We start from the raw sequence: 16,211 nt of genomic DNA, 5'->3' as shown, positions 1-16,211 counted from the left end.
AAAATTATTTAAAAACTGTATTTGACAGGGCCATAATATAAATATAGTTTGAAATATTTTCATAAAATTTGCAATTGCATAGTTAGTTGGGTAAGAGGGAGTAGCATACAGTTAGGTTAGATGTAAGTTGCTGTATCATCTCATCAAAGGAATCTAAGTAGCCTCTTTGTCTCAGTCTATCCATTAATTTTCAAATACATTTCAACCACTTCATAATCTACTGATTACTGAATGAGCTATTATCTATGTAGTCTGATTTTGGTGTGTGGGGGGTGCACTTAAAAGAAAATTGTCTTGAACATGCAGTACCTGGTAGAGGTTTGAATAAAACAATACCAAAATATACTGGCTCTATCTCAGGACATCCAGGATCCCTGAATAGTCTGTAATTAAGGAGGAGTTGGAGGAGTAGTGCTTGCATTATGTAAAGGAGGGATACATAATTGAATTAAGCAGTGGAAGAAGGGGAAGAAAACAAAGATCAAAGCCAAGTAACATCAGTTCCTGTTCTTGGCAATGACATTTATGATGAAAAAAATTATTTGTTATTTTGCATATTATACCACTCTTCTTCAAATGGATACACCATTGCAAAATTTGTAATTTACACAAAGTTCCTTTGAGTATTTGAATGTTAAAGGAAAGCTTTACCAGGTTTAGCTTTAGGAGGTCTAGAAATCTCTTCTAATACTTCCTGTGTGGGCCTTTATGTTGGAACATGAAAGCAGCTGACAATGTAAAGAGAAAGAAAACCCTTAAGAGTGAACATAGTTACTGGTGTCCCACACATAAACTGTGCAGTTGGGAGTAACCTCAGGGGGCCATTTCCAGGGAAAGCCTCACCTGGAGAGGTCAGAACCTCAGGATTTTAAAAGCAAGGGGCATGCTTCATTACAATGTGGTCTGGAGGTGAGCAAACATCCCATCACTCTGTAGAGAGGCTGTTTCAAGGCTCACCCAAGTGCTCAGCATAAATATACAAGCAGGAGGCCCTTTAGAAGGAGTTCAGACAAGTTATATACTACCTGAATGCGAGCCAGGCCAAACTGCTCGGGCCTGAATTAAAAGGAAACAGTTTATAGGCTGTAGGGCCACTTACCAATCCATCTTTTTCACTGGGGAGAAAAAAAATCTCTTTTGCAGAGGTGATGAAAACCTGTATTAAAAGGTGACACAGAAAAAAAAAAAAAAAAAGAAAGAAAGAAAAGAAAGGGCTATGCCAATTGGTTGAGTATTTCAAGAAATGAGAAAAACAAAAAAAGCCAATATGATTTTTAAACTATTTAAGTGGAAAGGGAAAAGAGGGAAGAATAATTATGGTATATTCTATGGTTAGTGATTCCAGGCCAAATAATAATGACAGCAAAGAACACTTAGAAAAATTTAAGAATTGTGTTATTTTAAGTAAACATCTGTTTTTATGATAGCTACATATATGAATGTGTTGATGAACCCTCTAAAATGGTGTGAGATCGGAGGTTTGTAAAATTCAAACATAGCCAATTAAGTAGGCCCATAGCTAAAGCCAATGCTCTTGAAAAGTCTAGGAAGGAGAAGTCTAGCCAAAGCACAATTTATGAATTGATAATTGCCCTGTTATATTATGAATATTAGTCTGTAAATGACCTTTGACATACTTCAAGCTCCCTTATACACAAAAGTCCATGGGCACTTGCAGATACATGCACACTTCAATGTAGATCATAAATGTTTATTACCATTGCCTATTATAGATTGAAAATAGAATGCACAGTAATACACATACAGTTTCATATTAGTGGTCTTTGAAAAGCACCCATATAGGATATATCTTATTCTTTTGCATTAATATAAAACATGTAAGAGGAATTTCTACATGGTTCTGTGACCAGAAGGGATGGAAATGTGTTACCCCCATCCCCCTATAAGATAGGACTTGTTGACTCAATTGCTGGAAGACAGTCTCCGTTAGTCAGCTCCTCCAGGGTTTCCAAAGTTTATGTGAGCTGCATGTTCCAAGACATGTTCTTGCCCCACCCCACTCCTTGATATGTAGATATTCCTCATATTCTGCCTAAGGCAGGAGAACTCTGAAGGGCTCTATATGCACCTGAGCTTTTGGCCAAGGTTTTATTAGACCTCCATGGTTGTTCAATTTCTCCCTCTGACCAATTCTACCTCTTATTCTGACATACTTGACTTGCCAAAATCATTCTTAGTACCTTCTTCCAAGAAACCTGGAATATGGTCCTGGAAATAGGACCATATTAAAAGGATTTCAGTAAGTGTTTTGTGCATTGACCTTATTTTAGAAGTTGGGCAATCAAATTACAAAAGGAAGACAACCTACTTAGGTTGAATAGTGAATGACACATTAGCTATCAGGGCTATTTTCTAGTCTTTTGGTTACTACTCTATTCTTTTGATTATGAGACTTATCAGGGATATTCGATGAGAATATATAACATTGTAAGTTGTATTCTACTACCAAGTGAAAATCTAGGCTAACAAGTAACTATAGTTGCATACTAAAATTATAGATAGGGTAACTAATAAACTAGAACATAGGTGCATATTAAATAACGGAAGTCACAATTGGCTTTACCTTTCTCTACATTTTTAGTAGAATTATGTAGCTAGAAGGGATCTTGGAGAACATATAATTCAAGTCTTTCAATGGTACACAAGCAGAAACTGAAACTTCATGATCTCAGAGTTAAACATGAAAAGTAAACAAGATACTTTGAGAAGAAGTAGATAAACCCAAAGACAGTCAATGCATTACCTGGTATTTGGGGGGTAGGTATGGAGTTAAGGACAATACAAGGTACTACCTTCAGGTGGATTCATCAGTTTTTTACATAACCATTGAATAATAATACACATTTACTTCCCTTAACATGGAAAAAGGGCAGATGAAACTATATGACTTGTCTTGTTGTTATCTTAGTTTCATGTATTTCAAACCTTTAAATTGAGTCAAATATAATCATTTATATCATGGATGTTTATTTAGTATCCAGTATGTGCTAGGAAATGTTCTAGGTGCTGGGGATACAGTGGTAAGTAAACTCTCAAAGTCTCTGACCTCATGGAGCTTATATTCTGATAGAAGATGTATGATAATTAAGTAAACAAGTAAGTAAATAAATGTAGCTCATATATATTAAACTGTCAAGTATGATTTAACAATAAAAATGAAGTAAGGTAAAAAGATAGTATAGGTTCTCTAGAGAAGCAGAACCAATAGGAGATGTAGATAGATGGATAGAAGGATGGGTGGATGGATGGATAGATAAATAGATGATAGATAGATAGATAGATGGATGAATGTACAAACACAGATATATAGAAAGGGATTTATTATGAATGAAGGATTAGCTCAGAAGCCTGTAGAGGCAGAGAAGTCCTATGATCTAATGTCTGCAAGCTGGAGGCCCAGGAAAGCCAGTGGTGCAGTTCCAGTTCAAGCCTAGAGGTCTGAGAACCAAGAGAGCCAAGAGATATAGGTTCTAGTCTAAATTCAAAGGCCTGAAAACTGGGGGCCAATGATGTAAGTTCCAGTTAGGTTCTGAAGGCCCAAGAACCAAGGTTGCTAATATCCAAGTGTAGAAGGAAATGGATGTCTCAGTTTGAGCAAAGAGTACAAATTTGTCTTCTCTCCACTTTTTTGTTCTACTAGGGCCCTCCACAGATTGGATGATGCCCATAACCATTGGTGAGGGTGATCTTCCTTACTCAGTTTACCAAATCAAAGGCCACTCTCTTTAGGAAACACCCTCAAAGACACACCCAGAATTAATGTTTTTTGAGCTTCTTGGCATTCCTTAGATCACTCATGTTGACACATGCAATTTACCGTTACAGCTGGGTGTGGTGGCTCACACCTGTAATCCCAGCACTTGGGGAGGCCAAGGCAGGAGGATTGCTGAAACCCAGGAAGTTGAGGCCACAATGAACCAGGATCATGCCAAGGCATTCCAGCCTGAGTGACAGAGCAAGACTCTGTCTCCACCTCCAAAAGAATACTTAACCATTACAGACATTGACATGGCAGAATATTCTAGGTGGGATTGTAAAAGTTATATTCTGGAAGGTTAAATTTGGGTAGGAAGGTGGTTGACGAAAGAAAGTGAGCCATGCAAATATCTGGAATGCAATTATTCCGAATAGAGAGGAAAAGCCCCGATATAGGAAGGGGTTTGGGGTATAAAGGAATATGAAGGCAAAGGTTGTTGGAGTGCAGTGAATTAGTTGAAGTATGATAGGAAATTAAGTTAGAGTGGTTGTCAGAGCCTAAATCTCATGAGGACTTAGAAGCCATGATAAGGATTTCGAATTTTATTCTAAGTATAATGGGAAGGCATTGGAAGGTTGAGGGTAGGAACATGATATAATATATCTTTCAGAAAGGTCACAGACAACTCTTTGGAGGCCAAATTACAGAGACGAAAAATATCATAGAAGCAAGTAGTATGAGGAGTACTGAGAGACCATTGCAGTAGTACAGAAAAATGATGGTACTGGCTTTGCTCATGGTAACAGCCTTGGAAATGATACATTGTTAATTTTAAATATGTTTTGATTAGGAACTGACAGTTTTGCTGTTGATTCAGATTTGGGGTGTGAGAGAAGGAGAGCAGTCAATGATGACTCTCAGGTTTTTTTCCTGAGCAACTGAGTAGATGCTGGTTCATTTACTTAGATGGTGGCCACTATGGGAAGAAATAAATTGGTGCCATAAGTAAGCATTGAACTATTGCCAATGGTTCATCTGTGGCATGATTAGGTTTTCAGATCTCTTCTGACCCAGTTATGGCTCTGCTTTTGGTTCTTAGTGCTCTATCATTTGGTTGGGGTCAAAACAGGTACAAAACAAGAATCTGACATGCTAGAGTGCCAAAAGACAGAGGAAAAAAAAGGAGAACTGGAAAGCATAAGATTGTAGGATAGAGAAGCAATGATTATGGTGTTTTTTTTTTGTTCTTTTGTTTTTTCTGGAATAGTTGCAACAAAGCATACGAGATGTTCTGCCCTTCTATAAGGAATGTAGAAAATATAATACAAGGTTTCTTTTAAATTCTATAATGTTCCCCATTTTTATTGATATCTTCCTAAAATGAAATAGAAATGAATAATGCAAATAACCTTTCTGATTGCAATTTTCATTTCTGTTCCCCAATTTTCATTTCTATTCCCCACAGCTGTATAATATTCATTGGCAAAATAAACAAATATAAGAAAATTTTCTGATTACCCTCTCGCCTCACAGCATTTCCCTGCTGTCTTTGGTAAAGGACTGCTTTACGGCTTCATGTATGTTTGTGAAAAGGAATGTTGGTTGCAAGTATTTGAAAGATTGTGTGTTTACATTTAAGTTTCCTTCGAAATTTCAATCACACTACTTAAATTAGTTTGTCTCAAAAAATACTCATAAGGTCACAGATATTACCTCAGCTAAGATCCTCTGAGAATTTGAAGCCTCACTGGGACTCAATGCCAAAAGAGTAATATTTGAATAGTTGATACTGACTAATTCTACTACTTACCATACCATATCTCATGCTACCAGCAACACATTCCTAAAAAGTACATTCTTTGTCAGTTCTGCCAAGATGAATATGCATTTGCCTTAGGGAAGTTTTGCCAAAAGCAGGACATGTTGGTGAGAAGCCCTTATCAAAATCATCATCCCATTATTACAATGATTATCATCATCACATTATCATTGTCATCGTCATTATCTTGGGGTGGGAGGCAAGAAAAGCTTGTGATAAGATGATACATTTCTTAGACACACAGAGTGTTTCTGATCTCTTTTCCACACGTCTCATAAACTCTGTGCCTTGAGATCTTTTAATATGCATGTTCAGAGACTAGTGGTTATAATAAAGTGAAGCTTAATTGATGTGCTGCAGTAATATGTAGCTCCAACTAACTCTTATAAAGTGACAACCCGTCTACAGAGAAAAATTCCAATCCTTAATTATTATTAATATAGCTATCTACGTGATGTAGCGCTGAAGCCATTTCAATGGGCATCACATTTTCAATATAGGTCAATTAATTTCATATTAATTGCTGTTATTATGTTGCCCCAATTGACCTATTTCATATTTGTAAGGCTCCAATGTAGAGGAGAAAAAGACAACAAAGCAAACCTTCCTTTTAAGCTGCTGTAATGTCCCATCTTTCTGGAATAGCATTCAGAGTAAGGATTTTGCATGAAAGGGCTTCAGGAAGTTACAAAACTCCTTTACATGGCCTGTTGGATCTGTGTACAATTTCTAGCATTACCCAGAATAAATACCAGGAGACTGGTGTGGTTTATACAAGAGTTTATAGAGAAAAAAAAATCCACCCACCAGCTCCCATGCTGAGGATTACAACCAGGTCCCTGCTGCCAAGTTCTGTGTTTAGGTAAAGCATGAGAAAATCTGCCATTTTTTTAAAGTCACAAAAGGGTTTCTATAGTATGGAGCGGTAAGAAGCTGACAGCTTTTTATGCATAAAAGGCAGCTGTTCCTTCTCAGGTAATATTATTAATAAACCCTAAGGTAATGTTTGCTCTGAAATATGTCTAATTGAAATAATTTACTCTGACCCTTGGAGGATTATGAAACTGTTTTCATCATGTTCACACACAGCAAAATAATTATGAGATGCCATATGGAAAAGCCATCATGTGGTAGATGTCTTTCTGAATCTATATTTTTGAAATGTTTCCCACAGATAAATCATATAGCTAATTTACAAAGTAGAGGTGAGCAGTCCCTTTTCCATGTGGAGATCTGATGTGAAATGTTTGCAGATCCAGAATATTAACAGGGGCGTTGACATCAGTAATTACTCTAGTTATGAGACATTTTTCACAAAGTATTATGAGAGCAATACTTAGTTATACAGGGAGAAAAAAAGTATGAGACTTTTTACATAGTGTATGAAATATGTAGGTACCGACAGTCTCAGAAAACAGTGTGGGTACATTGGTGACTGAGGTGCTTTTTGCCTGTAGCATAAAATCTGTCTGGAAAGTTCCAGCAGTTTCCACTAAGATAGCACATTTGGCAAGATGAGGCTGAGTGTGGTATGTAAGGACTTTCGGGAAAACTTGTCAGCTTTCACAGGGAAAGGTCCAAGTGTTTATGGGAACTATGAAGTGGTGTTGGGTGGCTCTCAAAGGGATCTGTGGGGTCACTGGGGACAGGCATTTGAAAGCTTTTTGATGGAAGCTCTTCTGAACTTATCAAAATGGTTAAAAGTCTGGCTGTGAGTCTCATGAGAGCAGACTTTCTTGTGAAATTTCTGGTATGGTACTTTCCTGCCGGGGTGAGAACATCTTAGGAGGACAGACGTTCTCATCATATTTTAATTCTTGGGATCTGTGTCCCTGCTAAACCCAGGAAATGGAGAATCACAGGAAACAGCATTACTTTTCAACCTCTGGGAAGTTAAGATCACATTTCTCTAGAGTTTCAACTGTTTAACTAAATCAACTTGCCTAACTTCCTGACCATCCCCCCTCCCACCACCATAAAAAGGTGGGGCACAAGAAAAAAAAAGGGAAAGACAAAAAAGAGGATATTTGAAGAGTATTAATTCACATTTCCATAAGTTCCCAGTTTCTACAGACTTCTAGCGAGCAAGAAAATCAACAAGGTAGTAAATTACAGCTTGTTAACCCTGTTGTACTTAAAATACCTAGTCTGCTTTTTCTTACCTCTCCCTCAGGGGTATCAGAAGCCTCTTTGACCCTTAGTGTTGTCAGTTATGTGAGGGATCTCCAGCTGTCTATTATTGGATTTCAGAGAACTTGGTCACAGTTGCAGCAAATGAGCACTTTCTTCTTCTAACAGCTCTTTTGAGGCAGACAGTGGGATGTGGATCGTGAGTCCGGTCAGTCAGTGTCATCTCACAATTAGCTAATAGTTGGTACATGGAAATCCTAGTTCCAATCCCCTTGGGTCCTTGCGGGAGCCTCCCATTTGTTTACAGCCTCATTTTACTTCCATTCTCAGTATTCAATTATTCTTAAACTTTCAAAGAAAAACAAATTTACATAAAAGCTCATGTAAGTGTATATGATCTACAAATATTTACAAGGTTATTTTAGAAATGCATGACAGAATTTTTTTTTTTTTTTCAGTTTTCCAAAGTTGCAGTCTACCTTCGAAAACAGAACATGGGATTTAAAAAAGAAATAGTGAAATGAAAAACTGGAAACCTGACAAAACTATGAAACTGCTGCTATTTTCTAATATATTTCAGGTCAAATCCTTGTACTTCCCATTTTTAAACAACTGCCAGACCTTCATTTTTGTATCTACTAGACATCTGTGCTATTGGTTAGCACTATTTCTAGCTATTGACTGTCCTAAAATAAAGGTAACATATTTTCTGTGATTTATAGTCTATCATTATTATAGTGCAGCCTCTGAATGCATGAACTAGAGATTTATTGCACACTCGTGTTCTTTTACCAGACTCATGTAATAGAGGAAAGGTAAAATGTCTTGGCTTGTTGAGGGCTCCCTTCTTCAAGTAGTTGTCTTTTTGGTGGGGGGCGTGCAGCTTGATTAAAGTACGTCAAGAAGGTCATTGACCAAACGTTGTCTTTAATAGTTTCCCATAACGTGTATTCCTCACAGGGAGCTTTTCTCAGCTCAGGTTATTTCCATTAATGTTCTCAAACCAAAAGAATGGTCATTGCAGTAAACCGACAAATTCCCACATTTCATCCTTTATCTCACACATAAGTGATGACAGCATTTATATTTCTTCTGCGGTCTGGGCCAAGAACAACCAGATTAATGAGGGTATCTCTTTTTCATAAGTGCATTATACTCTCTCTTTGACCTTTTAAGCATGGGAAATTTTGGTTTTATAAGACTAATTAAGGAGGAGAGTTTCCCATCCCTATGCCACTCTGCTTTTCTTCACATTTCCCCCCCTAAATAGCCAGCCATCAATGAGGATGCATTCAGTAAACATACACACAGACATATACACTCTACACACACTTTCACATCAACTGGAATGTTGTGTCTATAGCAAAGGTATAAAGCAAAATTTGCTGTAGGATTGCTTTCTCATGTTATGTCACACTCCATAGCACTTTTTGAAAGACACTATCACAAAAAGATAAACTACACAAGTATTCCAAGAAATATATTAGCTAACACTAAATGTTTAAAATTTAGGAAAGATAATCTGACAACCAATTTCCTTTTCAGAAATATATTGGTGATGTTTTCATGTGTTCTTACCCATTATTGGTTATTAATATTGTAGTTTCTGATTCCAGATTATATTTTTATATGTGAATGGCTGATAACTATGTGGTAATAGAAACATGAGAATATGGCTAAATTCACAAAGCCAGAAACAAACTAGTGCTTCTTTCATATCCTTCATTCAGGCACCAAAGTGCTTACAAATTTTTATTTTGGACTCAAGAATCTCATTATGAGGTCAGTATTTTCCTCCTATTTTTATTCCAATGAAATTTGGCCGATACTAAGGCAATGAATTGATCATGTCCTAAAACAGAATGTTGACAGAGGGCAGTTTCTCAAAACATTGCTAAGTGCACTTGGCTGTTGAGTAATTAGGCTTCCCGTTGTTCTCAGAGCATCAGAACTAGCAAATGAGAGTTGCCTTAAGGTTTCCCTGTTTAGAACATCACTTATTTTTGCCATTTCAGAATCAGGTAAAATCCTTTCTGGTAACACTTAAAACAGTCAGCCAAATTATTTTATTCTATTAGAGTATCATTTAAATAAAAATATCCCTAGAAATTTCATTTTTCCTCATTTTTTTCTCCATTTGACAGGAATAGAAAAAGGAGCTAGTGTCTAACCACTTATAAGTTAATTGCAAATGAAAAAGAAGACTTAGAACTGAGGTATCAAGAAGGAGGCTGGGTATTTTCCCAAATCTCTAGTTTCTACTAAGCATCTGTCAAATAGGAAATCCCATTTTGCTATCCTACAGGGATCTCATAATGAACACATATAAAGAGAAATTTTAAAATTCTTATTTCCAAACTGTTCCTTTATCTAGTGTATTTCAATAAATTATGCCATTATCTATGCAGTTGCTTAAAATAAAAAAATAAATAAATAACAAGCATTCTCCTTGATTCCCCCTTTTCTTCAACACCTCAATATATATAGCACATCCTCTACTCTGTTTAAATCTCTTGGTACCTACTGCTAACACCCTAGCACCTCAATTTAAATCACCATTATCTTTTCACCTAAACTACTGAAATAACTGTGATCAGTCAGAGTCTAATGAGAAAACAGAGTCAATGCTTGGGAGTATGTAAGAAGCCTAAAATGTATGACAAAGGAATTAGAAGAGCTGAAAAGCCAACCAAGGATGGTGTGCCAACCCACGTACATGTTGCCATTCCTACACCTGGAGGGCAGAGGGAGAACGTGGTATTACCAGAGCCTAGGAACCAGGGCCAGTCAACTGGAGGTGAAACCAGAGTTAGAGGGGCTATCTAGATCCCTGATTAGAATTAGAACCATGAGAAGATTAGGCCATTACTAGATATCCTACCAGAAGCAGCGGGAGGGTTGGAATGGGGGACTGATTTATCCCTTCCTTCAGCCTAAACTCATACTTAGGGCTTCCCATTTACCCCACCTAGCTAGAAAGCAGTTGGCAAAAAACCTTGGACATGTTTGTAAAAGCCAACTTCTGGCAAGCAGAATAAGAGTGGGAAATGAATCTGTGAGCAGTAAGGAAGTAGGAAGTAAGGAAGTAACACAGTCCACCCCTTTTTCTGTGCAGCATGCATTTTTGCTAACCATATATTATTTATTCCCATGAAACAATGACTTCATTCTTCTACCTGATAAAATGCAACCCAAAGCACAAATGAAGATGTGCTGTCACACCTCCCCACAAAAGGGACACAAAAAGTCTCATCTTCACTATTCATTCTCAAAGTTGAAGGTGGTCAAGTGATAAAATGTCCTCTTCATCAGTTCTAGATGCAGTTTCTCAGAGTGCAGTGATTTGTGAATTAAAATGAAAATCTATGCATCATGAACACTCCCTCATAGATAATATGAATAGAGAAAGAGGAAAGGGCAAAATAGAAATAATTTGTTAATATATACATAATAAAAGCAGGCAGAGCTAGCATCACCCTCATCTCTGTCTCTAATCATGAGTGTGCGCCTTCCTTCATTCTTTTATGTTCCTCTTGCCCTCAGCCAGAACCTCAATTGGTCAGGTTTTTTTTATCTGGCTGGTGAACCAAGACTTCTTTCCTAAAGGGTTGGAACCCTTAGTGATTTTGGCTTTACTGGATAGTTGCTTTTTGATTTTTACTACTAAGCTTGAAAGTATTAAGGGAAGATGACAGTAAATCCCATCATGTTTCAGCAAAACAATTTTCTGTTGTTAGACAGGATCAATTCCCACAACCCCTTTCTTTGACTGATGGTTCAATGGCAGGAGAAGCCCAAAGTATATCGACATGGGGGTTCCAATTATATTTCGAAGGAACAATTATTGTGTTATTAATGTAAGTATTTCTTTTTTTGGAACTAAGACCTCTAAATCTGCTGAGTATGAAGTTATAAAGACAGCAAAAATGATACAAATATAGTTATTTTGTGTATTAACAAAAATGGTAATTTATTTTTCCCATTTGTTCCAAATATTTATGTTCAGGCTATGAGAGAAGCAGCACCTTATAATGGTTCCTTGTTCAAAGCACCCAATATTCCTAGGATGTGGTCTCCCAGCTGATTTCATAACTGAATTATCAGTAATTAATTTCATTGTTCCATTAGGTAAGTTTTCTTCAGACAATAGGGTACACTGCAAGACAAGTAAATTTAATGGGTATAAATTCCTTGCTGCACATTTTGCTGTGAAATGAGCTCCAACGTGTCATGGGATTCTATGAAGATTAACAGTATGTTTCCATAAGTTCATGAGATGATAGTGCTGGCAGAAGCATAGCAAATCCACGTATAGAATAGATATCCATCTAATGAAGCCAAATTTCTGCCCCTTCCAAAATGGTTCACTGTTGATTACAGAGGACCACTGTAATCAACCTGCCACCCGAAAGCTGCTAATCCCTTTGGTAATGATGCTCTGTCAAGTATTAAATATTGGTCACTGAGGTTGTACGTTAGAAACTGTGTTATGGTGATAAAGTGGAGGTGAAGACTGTGCAGTTGAGGCCTTGCATTGCCTCTGTCTGTCATGATGGCATCTTTGTACAGGGGCCCATTGGATAAGCACTGGGGAGGGATGCTGCCTGATAGCCTTTGTATGAATGATTGTGACAATATGATTGATGAGAACTTCCTCAAGAGTGGATGTCTTTCACAGAGCATTTTGCACAGGACACAAACATCTTCATGCTTTATGCCCAGTTTTGGTACATTCACATGACTTTTTTCCCAGACAGTGCTCACCAATCTTCTCACACTCTTCTTCCATTTCCTGGCCAACTAGCCACCCAACAGTGAATTCCTGTAAATCAATTTAAACCTCAGGCCATTTCTCTTCCCAGGCATACTAAATAACAAGACTTCCTGCTCCAAGTTTTGCCCACGAGAGAGAATATCTCTTCATCACTTTTCTTTACAGACATCTTTGGCTGAGGCTGCAGTAGCATAAGCAATCCATGGCTGGCCAGTACCAGCATATGATGTGACACCTTCGTAACCAGGTCAGTTTTTTTTCCTCAGCCAAAGGGTCATAGGAACTTCCTCGTAGGTCACATGGGTGAATTGAGAGAGGCAGTGATAGTGCCAGGTATTTCACTTGAAAATGAAATCAATTATATTGTACTCTTTCAAAAGGCTGCCTCTCTCTTCTAGTCCTTGGAATTATCTACTTGTCACTCTTCTCAGTCATCACATCTTAGGGGGTGTTAGGAAATCCTCCATTTGGAATATCTTTAGCCCTTCACATGAGTGCTATTTTCAGTGGCTGGGAATTGCTTTATTAAGCTTCCTCTTTGAACTCCTCAGTAGGTCTACATATTTTTTTTTTTTTTTGACTGTACAGACTTGTAACTTGTGGAGTCCTAATTTTTGAATTGGATCTTCACCTTGAAATAGAATTTCTGTGAAGAGTTCTTTTCCATGGGGATAATTGTTACCCTCATTGGTCAAAGCACACATAGGCAGCCGTCTGGAGGTGGGACCTGGGAAATCCAGTCTCCAGCAGTTTCCTCATTTCTTCCTTAGTTCCACTTCTATCACAGTAAATTTCCAGTGTCTCTGCTATTGCTCAAAAATTGATCTTGGGGAAGAGAATTTGTATTTGATAATTCCAGAAATCATGAGAATAACTGATGCTGGACATTTTCCAACAGAGGACCTGAACTTCTTGGCCGTTTGCTTTCACACAGGACTTTACTCTAAGGAGGACCTGTATCTGTTGGAATCCTTAGGGCAAGCCACATAAACAAACTCTGGATACTTGTAGCAGAAAATGAAGTTATTGAAGACTATTGTGGAGTTTACTATGAGCCAGAGAACCAGGCTGGGGGGCTGTACCACTTAGAATGAGATCCAAACTCACACCATAGTTCCACCCTTGAGGTCGCCATGTTGCTGCTACCTCTCCTGCCACCCCACCACTGAAGCTTTGGATGCTGGATTCTGGACACAGCTGGGAGAAGTGTTGCTTATTACCATTTTAATATGTTTTCTTTCAAGACCTTTTTCAAAATATACATACATATTTTTATTTCTATTCAAAATGGAATACATTTTTTAAGGTTAGCAATATATTGTGAACATTTTCTTTCCTTTCAGAAACATTTTTCTATAATATAATTTATAGTAATACATAGTAAACTATCTCATAGACCTACCATAGTTTACCTAACAAATCCAAAATCATTTGCGCCATTTCTGAATTTTTATTATCTTATGTAATGCTTTAATGAACATCCTTGCATTTATATTTTATACAATTTTAGAAGCTGAATTACTGGTCCAAAATACATGATGATTTTTAATTCTTCTGTTGAATATTGACAGATTGCAATCCTGAGAGTTATCTTGAAGGATAGAGTATGTATGTGCCCAGGGTTCTTTTTTAAGAAGTAATTTGTAATGTGCAAGAGAATAGGCTGAATGTTTTTTATTCTCTTAGTCCTCCTCTTGTCATTCTGCAGAGTTTCACTTATTTGGATTCAAATTCTAACTCTAGCCTACCTCTCTTTTTATGTAATTGTTATGAGGATTAAATTAGATGCATAAAATTGCTGCTTACTACATATATTGCACAAACTAAAAACTTTTCAAAGGTTAACTGTTTTTCTGGTTTGTTTTTAAGACACAGTTTCTCGTTCTGTTGCCCAGGCTGGAGTGCAGTGGTGTGATCACGGCTCACTACAGCCTCATCCTGCTGGGCTAAAGTGATCCTCTTGCCTCAACCTCCTGAGTAGCTAGGGCTACAGGCACTTGCCACCATACCCAGCTATTCTTTTAAAAAAGACATTTTTGTTGTAGCAGGGTCCCCTATGTTGTCCAGACTGGTCTTAAGCTCCTGGCCTCAAGCAGTCCTTCCACTTCTACCTCCCAAAGTGTTGGGATTAGAGGTGTAAGCCACTCCACCTGACCCAAAGGTTAACTATTATTATTGTTATTATTCAGTTTTTTTCCATTCACTTCCTCATTAATCAACTTTTATTGTTTCAATGTTATTTTATTGTTTTTCAAAGACTCCTTATATTCACAATGTTTGCATAAGAAAATTTACCCTTTAAGGACACTGAGGTTCCAAATGAAAATGATATTTTTAAGGCAAAGCAATTATAGATATAAAAACAACTTTTTTCTGTGAATACTAGATTTCATATTATCCTTAATGTCTTTCTAGGAAGTAACCAAGTGATTTCTCATAAACTGGAAAACATTATTTCCACTGGTATTCTGAAAAAATATTTAGGATTAAAAAATGTATTTTAAATTCTTCTTGACAGAAATCACTTGTTGCAATTACATTGCCAATTCATATATATATTACATATATGTCACCTTGACTTATGGTAACCTGAAGGGGAAATTTGTAGGTTTAGCAAATCCCTTCGAGTAACACCCACAGAACTGAAATCTTATTCCATTTCTTGGTGGTCTTCTACCCATCTAGTCCTCCTGAGGACCATAAAAACTATTGTTTCCTCTTCTAAACTGCTGTAAAATATATCCTGTGAGACCCAGGGGAAAATATTTCTGAGGCTGAGCATTCCATGGAGACTCAATATTCCAAATTTTGAAATGCAGCTAGAAGTGGAAATGGATTTATTTCTCAAGATCTGTTTGTTCATAATTAAGGATATAAAAAATAGAGTTCAGAATGTGAGTGAAATGTAATTGAAAAGAAAAGCCTTGATGTTACATATAAAATATCTTTACCAGATGGGTGAGGTAAGGTAACTTAAGACAATACTTAAAATTCAATAACAATGATGAAACTATGAAATATAAAGCTTCTGGCACCCATAAGCTAGTTTCTAGAAAGAAAGTTATCATATATTGTTAATGTGTTCACACACTTAACAAATATTAATGGGTTCATTACATTTAAAGCATGAGAACTTCCACATCATTCAGTGGTGATATTAATAATAATTCAGTAATCATTAATGATGTATATGCTGTTAATAACCACAGGGAAAAATTTATTTTCTGTTTTCTCTGAGTTCACTTGACTTTCCTAATTTCTGAAGAATTCATTCTTTTCTTTGTGTGCTAAGAAAGAATGGCGTTAATATTTATTTAATTTTAGTCATCCATTTAAATATAATCTATCTTGTTTTAAAATGTATTTATGGCCAATGTGTTTCTGTATGCTGTCAAGAATTCTTTAATAATTTGTGTATTTTTCTAGCAGTATTGTCTTCCATTTATCCCTCCGCTCATTGGGAAAAATTGCTGATTTCTTTCTTTCCCTTCCTCAAAGCCATCAAGGATAGAACATAATCCCTTGTGTGCTCAATAAAATATCCCTGTGGCATTCAAAGTCTTTGATAACATTTAATTTTGGTCTTAGGTCACAGTGACATAGACTTAGTTATCACATTGACACTCACTTAATTAAACCTTTCTGCGTGATTGAAAAACCTGGTTCCAATGTCTTGAGTTCTAAGATCTGTTTCCGCAGAAAAAGCCCAGTTTTTTTTTTTTTTAGTTGTGAATTCAAGGCTTGTGTTCTTTAACTATATTCTGGAGAGA

The 16,211-nt window shown here is 36.8% G+C and overlaps 2 long non-coding RNA genes across 2 annotated transcripts in view; both read left to right on the top strand.

Annotated features, from left to right (window-relative positions):
• The window catches only part of LOC117095037, a 45,602-nt gene extending 36,630 nt beyond the window's left edge, over positions 1-8,972 (top strand). The window contains exon 3 of the long non-coding RNA XR_004441781.1: positions 8,126-8,972. This is a non-coding gene — a long non-coding RNA (uncharacterized LOC117095037). The remainder of the gene's footprint in view (positions 1-8,125) is intronic.
• A 431-nt stretch (positions 8,973-9,403) lies between these two features.
• Positions 9,404-14,328, top strand: LOC117095036. The gene is made up of 5 exons (XR_004441780.1): positions 9,404-10,379; positions 11,409-11,524; positions 11,674-11,795; positions 12,530-12,688; positions 13,376-14,328. It is a non-coding gene; the product is annotated as an uncharacterized LOC117095036 (long non-coding RNA).
• The last annotated feature ends 1,883 nt before the right edge of the window (positions 14,329-16,211 follow it).

This window comes from Trachypithecus francoisi, unplaced genomic scaffold (genome assembly GCF_009764315.1).
Source record: "Trachypithecus francoisi isolate TF-2019V2 unplaced genomic scaffold, Tfra_2.0 Lachesis_group13, whole genome shotgun sequence".
Classification (NCBI taxonomy): domain Eukaryota; kingdom Metazoa; phylum Chordata; class Mammalia; order Primates; family Cercopithecidae; genus Trachypithecus; species Trachypithecus francoisi.
The sequence above is the reverse complement of the archived record's forward strand: the minus strand, read 5'-3'. Positions and strand labels throughout refer to the sequence as shown.